Here is a 10,905-nt window from a genome sequence, read left to right as displayed (position 1 = left end):
GACTCTTCATTTTTGATCCTGTTTTAGCTAGTACATACACTCTACTTTCTCTCTGTCCAAACCTACTATGCTGCTGCTGCTGCTAAGTTACTTCAGTCGTGTCTGACCCTGTGCGACCCCATAAACAGCAACCCACCAGGCTCCTCTGTCCCTGGGATTCTCCAGGCAAGAATACTGGAGTGGGTTGCCATTTCCTTCTCCAATGCATGAAAGTGAATAGTGAAAGTGAAGTCACTCAGTCATATCCAACTCGTAGCGACCCCAAGGACTGCAGCCTACCAGGCTCCTCCGTCAATGGGATTTTCCAGGCAAGAGTACTGGAGTGGAGTGCCATTGCCTTCTCTGAAACCTACTATACTTTGCTCTTAATATTTAAGACTAATCACGAACATGTGTAAACTCCAAATCAGTATACTGCCAGCAAAGTTCACCAGAATACAACCTAGGAAAATATGAAAGAAAAAAGAAAGATTTTTTCCTGCTACAAAAAATGCGAGATTTAGTTGTCAGTGTTTGTTCACATTTTTGTTTTGTTTTCTTTTGCTTTGTTATATATACCTCTATGGCTTCCTGTGAACTAGATAGCAGCTGTGGGTACACATCAAAGATACCATCTGTCTTAATAAGGCAATTATCACTTGAATCACCCTGATGCCTTACTGCTAGTGAGCAATGCTGAAATGTCAAGAAAACTGAAAAACTGTCAAGCAAATGAGACATTTTTTACATGATATTTACATATCAGGAAGTGATAAGATCTCCCTTTTTAGCCACTATGACTTGCCAACAAACATGTTAAAGAGAATAAAGAAGATTTAGAAGAATGGCTTAATTTTTAAATTAAATTAGAATTTAAAATAATAGATTAACCTTGCATTTAAGCTACAATAACACATATTCTGATTTCAGTGCTCTCAGTGGAACAGGATCCAAAAATAATCAAATTAATCCAGAATATATATACCCCTCTGGAAAATCAAATTAAAAGAGGAGTAGCAACAAGGGCTAAGATAACGTCTTTTTATTTTTACTACTCTCTCCTGTACTGGAAGCATTTGTTTGCAAATCTGACAAAAGAAAATAACAAAGAAAGAAATAACTGCAAAGAAGAGTTGTAAAACTATTTGTTAAAATGCAAATTGACAGGAAAATGAAGTTTAATCTTCACTCCATCCAAAATCTCTTGAGAGTGTTAGGTAATGAAAAACTGTAATACAAAACCAGCATAAGATAAAACAAAGAGGGAATATAAATGCTGAAGCTCAGCTTGCTTACTTGAACATGTGAGGGTCAGTACAGTCTACAGTAAAGACTGCATCTTGACAGTCAAGACAATGTGTGGTACTTATTAGTCCAAATTAAGAGTATTGTGAGCATCAAATGAGATACAAATATGAAAGAACTATAAACTTAAAGTAGTATGTCAATAATATATCGAGACTAATGATTATTATTAGTTTATACTGGAGTCCCAAAATTCTATTTCTCTAAAATTACCAAACAAAATCAGAAATTATAATAAATACAAAAGGAAAAAAAAAAAAGAAACTAAGTACCCTTTAGAGTTACCTTTTTTTCTAGGTAACAGAGAATTCTTTATCTTATTTTCATTTCATTTTCATTTGTTCTATAAAATAGAGTAGGAGTTACCACTTATATTTTACTAGTACACTAGCATCTGTCATCTACTGGGTCAAGACCCTAGACTAATTTGTTATACTTTGTGATTCTAATACTCGGAATATTTTATCTCTGAGAACAATTTACAACTCTGTTTGAGGTGAGTAAATGTCTCTACCTTTTGATTAGTAGAGTGAGACCCAAGAGACTCAAGCAGTTCCCATACAGTGAATTCAGAGAAAAACTTAATGAAAAAATAACCCACAGTGGTAAAAGAAACTGAGACTCTTTGAGCCTTAACTATCTTTCATTAGTGGGTTTAGATTTCCATGAAGACCTGATAATGGCTCAGTTCAACACTTCAGACTCAATTGTCAGATTGGACATAGTCTAGAAAGGAGGCTGGCCTGAAGAAAGTCCTAACCCTTACTCTACCCCTTATAAGCTGAATTACTTTAGGGAAATCAAATTTCCTTCTGGGTTTTTCTCCCTTTAATCTATAAACAAAGGGACACAAAGTCATTTTAAGCTCTAAAATTCTACCTTTTGACTGGATTGGTGAGTGTCCGTTTCCTTCTCCCACTCTGTGTGTCTTCTCCTGAAATAATGCTCTTAGCAAACATGTGTGACTTTTCCCTGACAGAGAAGGACTGCTTTTCTATTGTGAATATATAATTCCCATAAGAAAAGAGAAAGCCATGTAGAGAAAATGAAGTACCCTTGTGCATGTCTTAGATAAATAAACATTTGACTTACAAAAGAGTATTAGATACAAAACCTTGAAAAGCACACATAATATTTCTAGAAGACAGCAGTTCTTAGGAGAAAAAAAAAAAAACTAACAAACTTGCCTTCAGTTCAGTTCAATCACTCAGTTGTGTCCGACTTTTTGTGACCCCATGGACTGCAGCACTGCCAGGCTTCCCTGTCCATCACCAACTCCCAGAGCTTGCTCAAACTCACGTCCATCAAGTTGGTGATGCCATCCAACCATCTCATCCTCTGTCTTCCCCTTCTCCTCCAGCCTTGAAACTTTCCCAGCATCAGGGTCTTTTCCAATGAGTCAGTTCTTCGCATCAGGTGGCCAAAGTATTGGAGTTTCAGCTTCAGCATCAGTCGTTCCAATGGATGTTCAGGACTGATTTCCTTTAGGATGGACTGGTTGGATCTCCTTGTAGTCCAAGGGACTCTCAAGAGTCTTTTCCAACACCACAATTCAAGAGCATCAATTCTTTGGTGCTCAGCTTTCTGTATGGTCCAGCTTTCACATCCATACATGGCTACAGTTTCCCAACTAACTGATCTTGGGAAGCTGTAAAATTTATTTGGTTTTCTTGCATTGGTTTTTATATCACAAGAAGGTAACACAGTACTCCTGTAGCCAAAGAAGGATTACTGCAGTAGCAATAACGTCATTTTTCAATTTTTAAACTCAGTTACACCTCTTAAGAGAGCCAACCACCTACCTGATATATAGGTGACTATGTGCTGTGCGACTACAGTAACAATGGAAAGGGCACATACAAACTCTCATTCTCTCTCATCAAACTTCCTTATTGGTTTAATGCCCAAAAATGCCTGTATGCCGCAAGTGGTTCCAAAATTTTAACCTTCATTTGATCAGTAAAAGTTCCAGAGAAAAAATTTAGATGGAAGTAGGGTCTAATTATAGGCAGCCAGATTTTTATTTTACCAAGTAAACATAAAAATCAGCTGCCATTTACTGTTTGCCATCATTTCATTAAGATTAGCACCAAAAAGGTAAAGAGTACATTTTTATTTTATTTTTTTTATTTTATTTTATTTTTTTAGTTTACAATATTGTATTGGTTTTGCCATAGATCAACATGCATCTGCCACAGGTGTACATGTGTTTCCCATCCTGAGCCCCCCTTCCATGACCCTCCCCATACCATCCCTCTGGGTCATCCCAGTGCACCAGCCCCAAGCTTCCTGTATCCCACATCGAACCTGGACTGGCGATTCATTTCTTATATGGTATTATACATGTTTTAATGCCATTCTCCCAAATCATCCCCACCTCCCTCTCCCACAGAGTCCAAAAGACTGTTCTATACATCTATGTCTCTTTTGCTGTCTCGCGTACAGGGTTGTCATTACCATGTTTCTAAATTTCATATATTTTCTTTAGTAAACTGTATTGGTGATTTACTTTCTGGCTTACTTCACTCTGTATAATAGGCTCCAGTTTCATCTACCTCATTAGAACTGATTCAAATGTATTCTTTTTAATGGCTGAGTAATACTCCATTGTGTATATGTACCACAGCTTTCTTATCTACTCATCTGCTGATGGACATCTAGGTTGCTTCCATGTCCTGGCTATTATAAACAGTGCTGCGATGAACATTGGGGTACATGTGTCTCTTTCAATTCTGGTTTCCTCGGTGTGTATGCCCAGCAGTGCATTTTTAAATTAATTTCTTTAACTGGAGGTTAATTACTTTACAATATTGTGATGGTTTTGCCATACATCAACATGAATTGGCCATGGGTATACATGTGTTTCCCCCCATTCTGAACCCCTCCTCCCACTTCCTTTCCCACCCTGAATTTTTAAAATAAATACATTTATCTGGGGATGCCCTCAGCTGCGCACCGCCACCGCCGGGCTCACGGAGCTGCCCCGGGAGGCTGGGTGGCGGGTTTGCGGCTGCCACCGGACTGAGGCCTACTCTGCCACCTCTCAGTGCTATTGTCGAGGGCCCGGCCCTGACCAGGCACACCGGAGAGGCGAGTGCACCAGCTCCGCCGAAGATGCCGGACTAAGCCCTACAGCAGATGCTGGACAGAAGTTGCTGGGTGTGTTTTGCCACTGATGAAGATGATAAAACAGCTGAATGGGTGAGACCATGCAGATGCAGAGGATCTACAAAATGGGTTCACCAGGCTTGTCTACAGCGCTGGGTGGATGAAAAACAAAGAGGAAACAGTACAGCCAGAGTGGCATGTCCTCAGTGCAATGCTGAATACTTAATAGTTTTTCCAAAGTTGGGTCCAGTTGTTTACATCTTGGATCTTGCAGATAGACTGATCTCAAAAGCCTGTCCATTTGCTGCAGCAGGAATAATGGTTGGCTCCATCTATTGGACAGCTGTGACTTACGGACCGGTGACAGTGATGCAGGTTGTAGGCCATAAAGAAGGTCTGGATGTTATGGAGAGAGTTGATCCTTTATTCCTTTTAATTGGACTTCCTACTATTCCTGTCATGCTGATACTAGGCAAGATGATTCGCTGGGAGGACTATGTGCTTAGACTCTGGCGCAAATACTCAAATAAACTACAAATTTTGAACAGTATATTCCCAGGGATTGGTTGTCCTGTTCCTCGAATTCCAGCTGAGGCTAATCCTTTAGCAGATCATGTCTCTGCCACCCGAATTTTGTGTGGAGCCCTTGTTTTTCCTACTATTGTGACAATAGTTGGTAAACTAATGTTCAGTAGTGTTAACTCTAATTTACAAAGGACAATCTTGGGTGGAATTGCTTTTGTTGCCATTAAAGGAGCATTCAAGGTTTACTTCAAACAGCAGCAATATTTACGTCAGGCACATCGCAAAATCCTAAATTACCCAGAGCAAGAAGAAGCATAAAACTGCGACTTCTTGTTGTTCTGCAGTCCTCCCATTCTTAGGAGTCTGTTGTGTCGTTCTGATTCCATCATTGATGCACAGTAATTGAGACTTTTAATAAGCTGCTGCTCTCATATTTTTAAGAAATATAATAAAGCACTTAGGGCAGGGGAAACCCTCTCAGTAATCACGGAACCTAAGGATGTGATTTGTTTTCCTTGTTTTGTATGTACTTCTTTCATGGCGGTCATCTGAACCATTATCTTAGCATGGTGAACCTGAGTTTTGTTCATATTTTCCTCAAGACAGAAATGTAAAGATCAAACTGTGCAAATATTTAAAAATACACATGCTATTTTATTCAAATGCCTCTTTTGTACATGTTCATGTTCAGTGTTTTCTTAGAATTAGCAACTCAATGAAGGTACTGTGAGGATTTTTCTCACTGGCATAATTTGATTACAGGCTAAGCAGAAGTATATGTTAATATGAGGAAATGTAAATTAGTTATAAATAATTAACAAACCAAAAATGTGTGTAAACATTCAAATGATTATCTGAACAAATGCAATTTTGTTGTGTTTTTCTTAACCCATGTGATGTCCTCCAAAATGTGTAGGGTAAAAATTCACAGGGCTTCCAGATCACTTTTTCACTATTAAATTTTATTTATATAATGTTGACATCTCATAGTTCATGATGTAATTTTGACTCATGCAGTCTTAATTACTGTGTGCGTGTGTGTGTGTGTGTGTGAGAGAGAGAGACAGACAGACAAACTGACACAGAGACACTGACATCAGGTCCTTCCATCACTGGAGAAAGTTTTTTAATTCATATTTCTAGAAAATAGAACTGACAGTTTATAGTAGTTTGAGCACAGAGAACGATTTGCAGAAAATCAATAGTTATTTTACTCTCCTCTCTCATCGATTCAGTTATTCAGGTATTTGTTGGTCACCTCCTGCTTGCCCAGGCATTATGCAAAGTGCTGTGTGGGATACAGTGGTGAACACAACAGACTTGGTTCCTGCTTTTATGTAGTTTACAGTCTAATTTCAACAGACAGAAAACCAGCAGTGAGTAAACCAAGGTGAGGCCTTGAGCTCTTTGTTTTTATACCAGTCAGTGAGGAATAATTATGAAAATAAGAAGTCTTGAGCAAATATTAAGGTCATTGTTTTGTGAGATTATTATGAGGAAAAAAAAATACTAATGTTTTTAAGTTTAAATTGCTTGTCATATTGAGGAGGCTAGCACCTTAATAATCACTGTATAACTAGTTTTATATTCATTTTTCAAAAGCAGTTATTTAAGCTGTTCAGTAGTGGCCCTTTTAATGTTCAGCAATCTGAATGGTCTTGGAGTTATTTTCAGGAATTAATATTAAATTTTTTAAAGATAGTTCCAAAAACCCTATTTATTTTCTAATTCACAGTATCTAATGCATGACAATATGAATGTTCCCCCTTACCGATTAAGTGGCCACTTTTCTTTAGGATTGTAGCAAATATAGATTGAGCTTTGTTAGATTGCAATGATGTATGCTAATTTAGTAATTTAAGACTGGTACCTTTCTATAGTGTGAATGTCTTAATTTTGAGTAATAACATGAAATTTATGTGAATGACTATTGAACATTCAAAGTTGTATTTATTTAGGAAGGGGATATTTGAATGACAGCCTTATTAAGAACCCTGCTATAGTTCTGAAGGGGAAATATAAAAATCTGTGATTATATATAAAAATAGCAGATTATTAGCTATAATTATAAAATATATTGGCTTTTCTTTAATTTTTGGTATGAAAAGACTGGATATTTCCTGCATAATTTTGTTATATAGAACAGCTTTTAGCAGACTTTACTAAAGTTATACAAGCACATAGTTCTCCATTTAATACTATATGCCCAAAATGGGGGAGTAACTGCTTGGGTTTGTTTGGCATCAGGGCTTGTGAGGCCAGAGGAGCAACTCTAATCCTTTGGGGGTAGGGAGAAGAAGTTTCTAGGGCTCTGGGGGGAATTGCAAGTGCCTGGGGACTGGAGGAGCCTCAGCCTCAGGATGGAAAATTTGGAAATCTAAAGAGCCTTAGCTCAAGAAGTACCATGTACCAGCCTCTTGAGAAAGTGGCCTACACCACCCTGAAGCAACAAAATCGTAGGCTAACTAAAGTTGGGTGGACCTGGGTGGAAATCCTAATTCTGCTTTTAATAATTATTGGTATGACTTTGATCAAGCAACTTACGTCTTAGCCACGGTGTTCTTCGTCTCTGAAATATGAGTAATACTTTATTTCAGAAGACTGTTTCTAGGATTAACTGAGAAATTAAAGGAATAGAGGCACTTTAAGCTCAGAATAGCCCCTGCAGAGTAGCAGTGTCTCAGTTGCTGAACTCTAGGAAGAGGGAATGAGGTGGTAAGAGAAACACCAGGGGACAGACTAAAGGAATGCTCTAGACTTTGGGGATGGGTGGGTATATTTGTGTTTTCCAATTTATTTTCACATTGCTTTACTGTGTTATTTCTATAAATGTTAATGTTTTAAACCTCTTTTATAAAATTCAGTGACAAGTAGCAGAATTCTCTTGTTTGCAGAAATTAACTTATCTCAAAAGTGACAGAAAATATTGTTCATCATTACATGATTATCAAATGACTGTGAAGAATATAAAATTAAACTGAGTGACTTAATTAGTCACTGCCTTGCTAAAAAAAATAAATAAATAAATACATTTATCTATATTGAAAAACTCAGAACAGTATCCTTAGTTTTCTCTATTAATGTATATTCATATTGAAGAATTTTTGTAGTAGGGAACATCTCTTATAACAAATATAGCATTCAGAATATGAATAAATACTTGGGAATAAATAAGATTAGGACTTCAGATCATACAGGGAGGTAAGGTTCTACCAGCAGAGCCTTTCTTGAAAGCAGATTTGGACAGGGAGGAAAACAAGCACCTGAAGGAAAAGGACAGAGAGACAAAGTGTCTCAGAGAGGTAGAGTTTCCATAAAATGAAAGCCACAGACCACAGAAGCAAACTTTAGCTTCTTCTCAGATTTGCAAAGTTGCAGAAAGTCTCTTTTACTTGGTCATAAGACACTCAGCAAGTGTAAGACACAGGAAGCTGACTCCAACAACGGGTTTCTAATGAAGCTATATTACAAAAAGAATAAGAAAAAGTTTTAAAAGATTATGAGTTCAAGATGCTCTAGTTTAATACTTTATATCAGGTATGGAAAGATGGGTAAGATATAAATGAAAAAAAAAAGTATATATATGGAATTTAGAAAGATGGTAATGATAACCCTATATGCAAGATGCAAAAGAGACACAGATGTAAAGAACAGACTTTTGGACTCTGTGGGAGAAGGCGAGGGTGGGGTGATTTGAGGGAATAACATTGAAACATGTATATTACCATATGTGAAATAGATTGCCAGTCCAGGTTCAATGCATGAGACAGGGTGCTCAGGGCCAGTGCACTGGGATGACCCTGAGGGATGGGATGGGGAGGGAGATGGAAGGGGGGTTCAGGATTTGGAACACATATACACCCATGTCTGATTCATGTCAATGAATGGCAAAAATCACTACAATATTGTAAAGTAATTAGCCTCCAATTAAAATAAACTAAAAACAATCCTGAAGGCGTTAATAAAGACAACATAATCACTACTTCAACCTAAAAATAGCACTGTTTCTAATTAATTAAAATAGAGCATCCTGGGGGTCCAAAACGAAAAAGAAAAAAAGTACATACTGTGTCTGAAGTATGGTCTCATTTGTTAAAAACAGACACAGAGGTACACACGTGCTTACACGTGCTTCCATATGCATAGACTATTTCTGGAAGGACTCAAAAACTTAATAGCAGGGTTGAAGTGAGGAGAGATTTTGCTTTTCATTTAAGGCTCTTTTATGTAGTTTGAACTATTTGTCTAACATGTCCATCAACTACTTTTGTGACCATAGTGCCTAAGGAGTCTGCACTATGTATTATATATTAATTACACTATATATTAATTACACAAAAATAGTTGCATTTCAATACCAGTAATTTATAACTAACACAAAACCATTTTGTTTGGCCTAACAAAAAGAAACCATACGATTCTATATAGGTATGCCTAGCATATTTGTTGCAAGCTCTGAAGACATACAGCCTGGCTTCAAATCCTGGCTACATCACTCACTCACTGTGTAAGCTTAATTAAGTTACTCAATTTCTCCATACTTCAGTTTCCTCAACTGTAAAATAAGGGTAATGATTGTACTTTAGATTGTTGTGAATATTGAATGAGTTAATACATGTAAACTACTTAGCATTCAGTTCAGTTCAGTTCAGTCGCTCAGTCGTGTCCAACTCTTTGCGACCCCATGAATCACAGCACGCCGGGCCTCCCTGTCCATCACCAACTCCCAGAGTTCACTCAAGTGCTAAGTATATATTAATTACTTACTAAGCATTAAGCTAGTGTAACAAGATGCTAAATATGGTTTTGCTGTTGTTCCAGTTTAAGAAAAAGCCTCAACACCAAAAACAATGCAATAAGATCATCTAGAAAGTCTTGCATGTGGAGTGAGTGACCAAAGCTCAATTTTGCCAGCATTAGTCCTTCAGCAATGCCCAGGTTACATAAGAGAAGTCTAAGAATTCATTAAGAGTATAATAGCATAGCAGTCTAAAATTTTTATTGTTTGCCTTTTTCAAGATTTATTGAGGTATAACTGATATTTAGTACTATATAAGTTTAAGATGTACAGCATAATGATTTGACTTACATATACTGTGAAATTATTACCACAATAAGTTTAGTTAACGTTCATTATCTTATATGGATACAACAAAAAGGGAAAAAGTTTATTCTTTGTAATGAGAACTCTATTTTTAACTTTTTATTTTATATTGGAGTATAGCCGGTTAACAATGTTGTGATAGTTTCAGGGAGACAGCAGAAGGACTCAGAAATACATATACATGTATCCATTCTCCCCCAGAACTCTTTTAAGATTTACTCCTTTAACAACTTTCATATTATATAGCACTTTTAACTATGGTCCTCATATTTTACATTACATCACCCAGTACTTATCTTTTAACTGGAAATTTTTACCCTTTGATCACCTTCATCCAATTCCTTTACCACCACCTCCCCAACTCCCACCTCTGGTAATCCCAAATTTGATCTGTTTTTCTATAAGTTTGTTTTGTCTTATTTCAGATTCTGCATATGTTAGATCATACAGTATTTGTCTTTCTTACATATTTCCCTTGGGATAAGGCCCTCAAGATCCATCCAGATTGTCACAAATGGCAGAATTTCCTACATTTTTACAGTTAAATAGTATTCCTCTCTGTGTGTGTGCATGTGTGTATCACAACTTCATTATTCATTCATCCATCAGTAGACACTTAGATTGTTTTCATGCCTTAGCTATTGTAAATAATGCCACTGTGAACTCTTCAATGTAATGGTTTTGTTCTTTCAGGTATACACTCCCAGAAGTAGAATTGTTATATCATTTGAGAAACCACCATACTATTTTCCATAGCGGTTGTAACACCAACAATGCACAAGGGTTCCCTATTCTCCACATCCTCACTCAGTTCAGTTCAGTTCAGTTCAGTTGCTCAGTCATGTCCGACTCTTTGCGACCCCATGAATCGCAGCACACCAGGC

General features: G+C 37.2%; 1 pseudogene across 1 annotated transcript; it reads left to right on the top strand.

Annotated features, from left to right (window-relative positions):
- The first annotated feature begins 4,392 nt into the window (after window positions 1-4,392).
- Window positions 4,393-5,897, top strand: LOC147340679 (E3 ubiquitin-protein ligase MARCHF5 pseudogene; annotated as a pseudogene). Its single transcript, XR_015159498.1, has one exon. The product of XR_015159498.1 is annotated as an E3 ubiquitin-protein ligase MARCHF5 pseudogene (transcript).
- The last annotated feature ends 5,008 nt before the right edge of the window (window positions 5,898-10,905 follow it).

The sequence above is a fragment of the Bos grunniens genome, chromosome X (genome assembly GCF_055505025.1).
Source record: "Bos grunniens cultivar Pamir isolate PY7600 chromosome X, Bosgru_T2T1.0, whole genome shotgun sequence".
NCBI lineage: Eukaryota > Metazoa > Chordata > Mammalia > Artiodactyla > Bovidae > Bos > Bos grunniens.
Note: the sequence above shows the minus strand (reverse complement) of the source record. Positions and strands in the feature narration are given on the sequence as shown.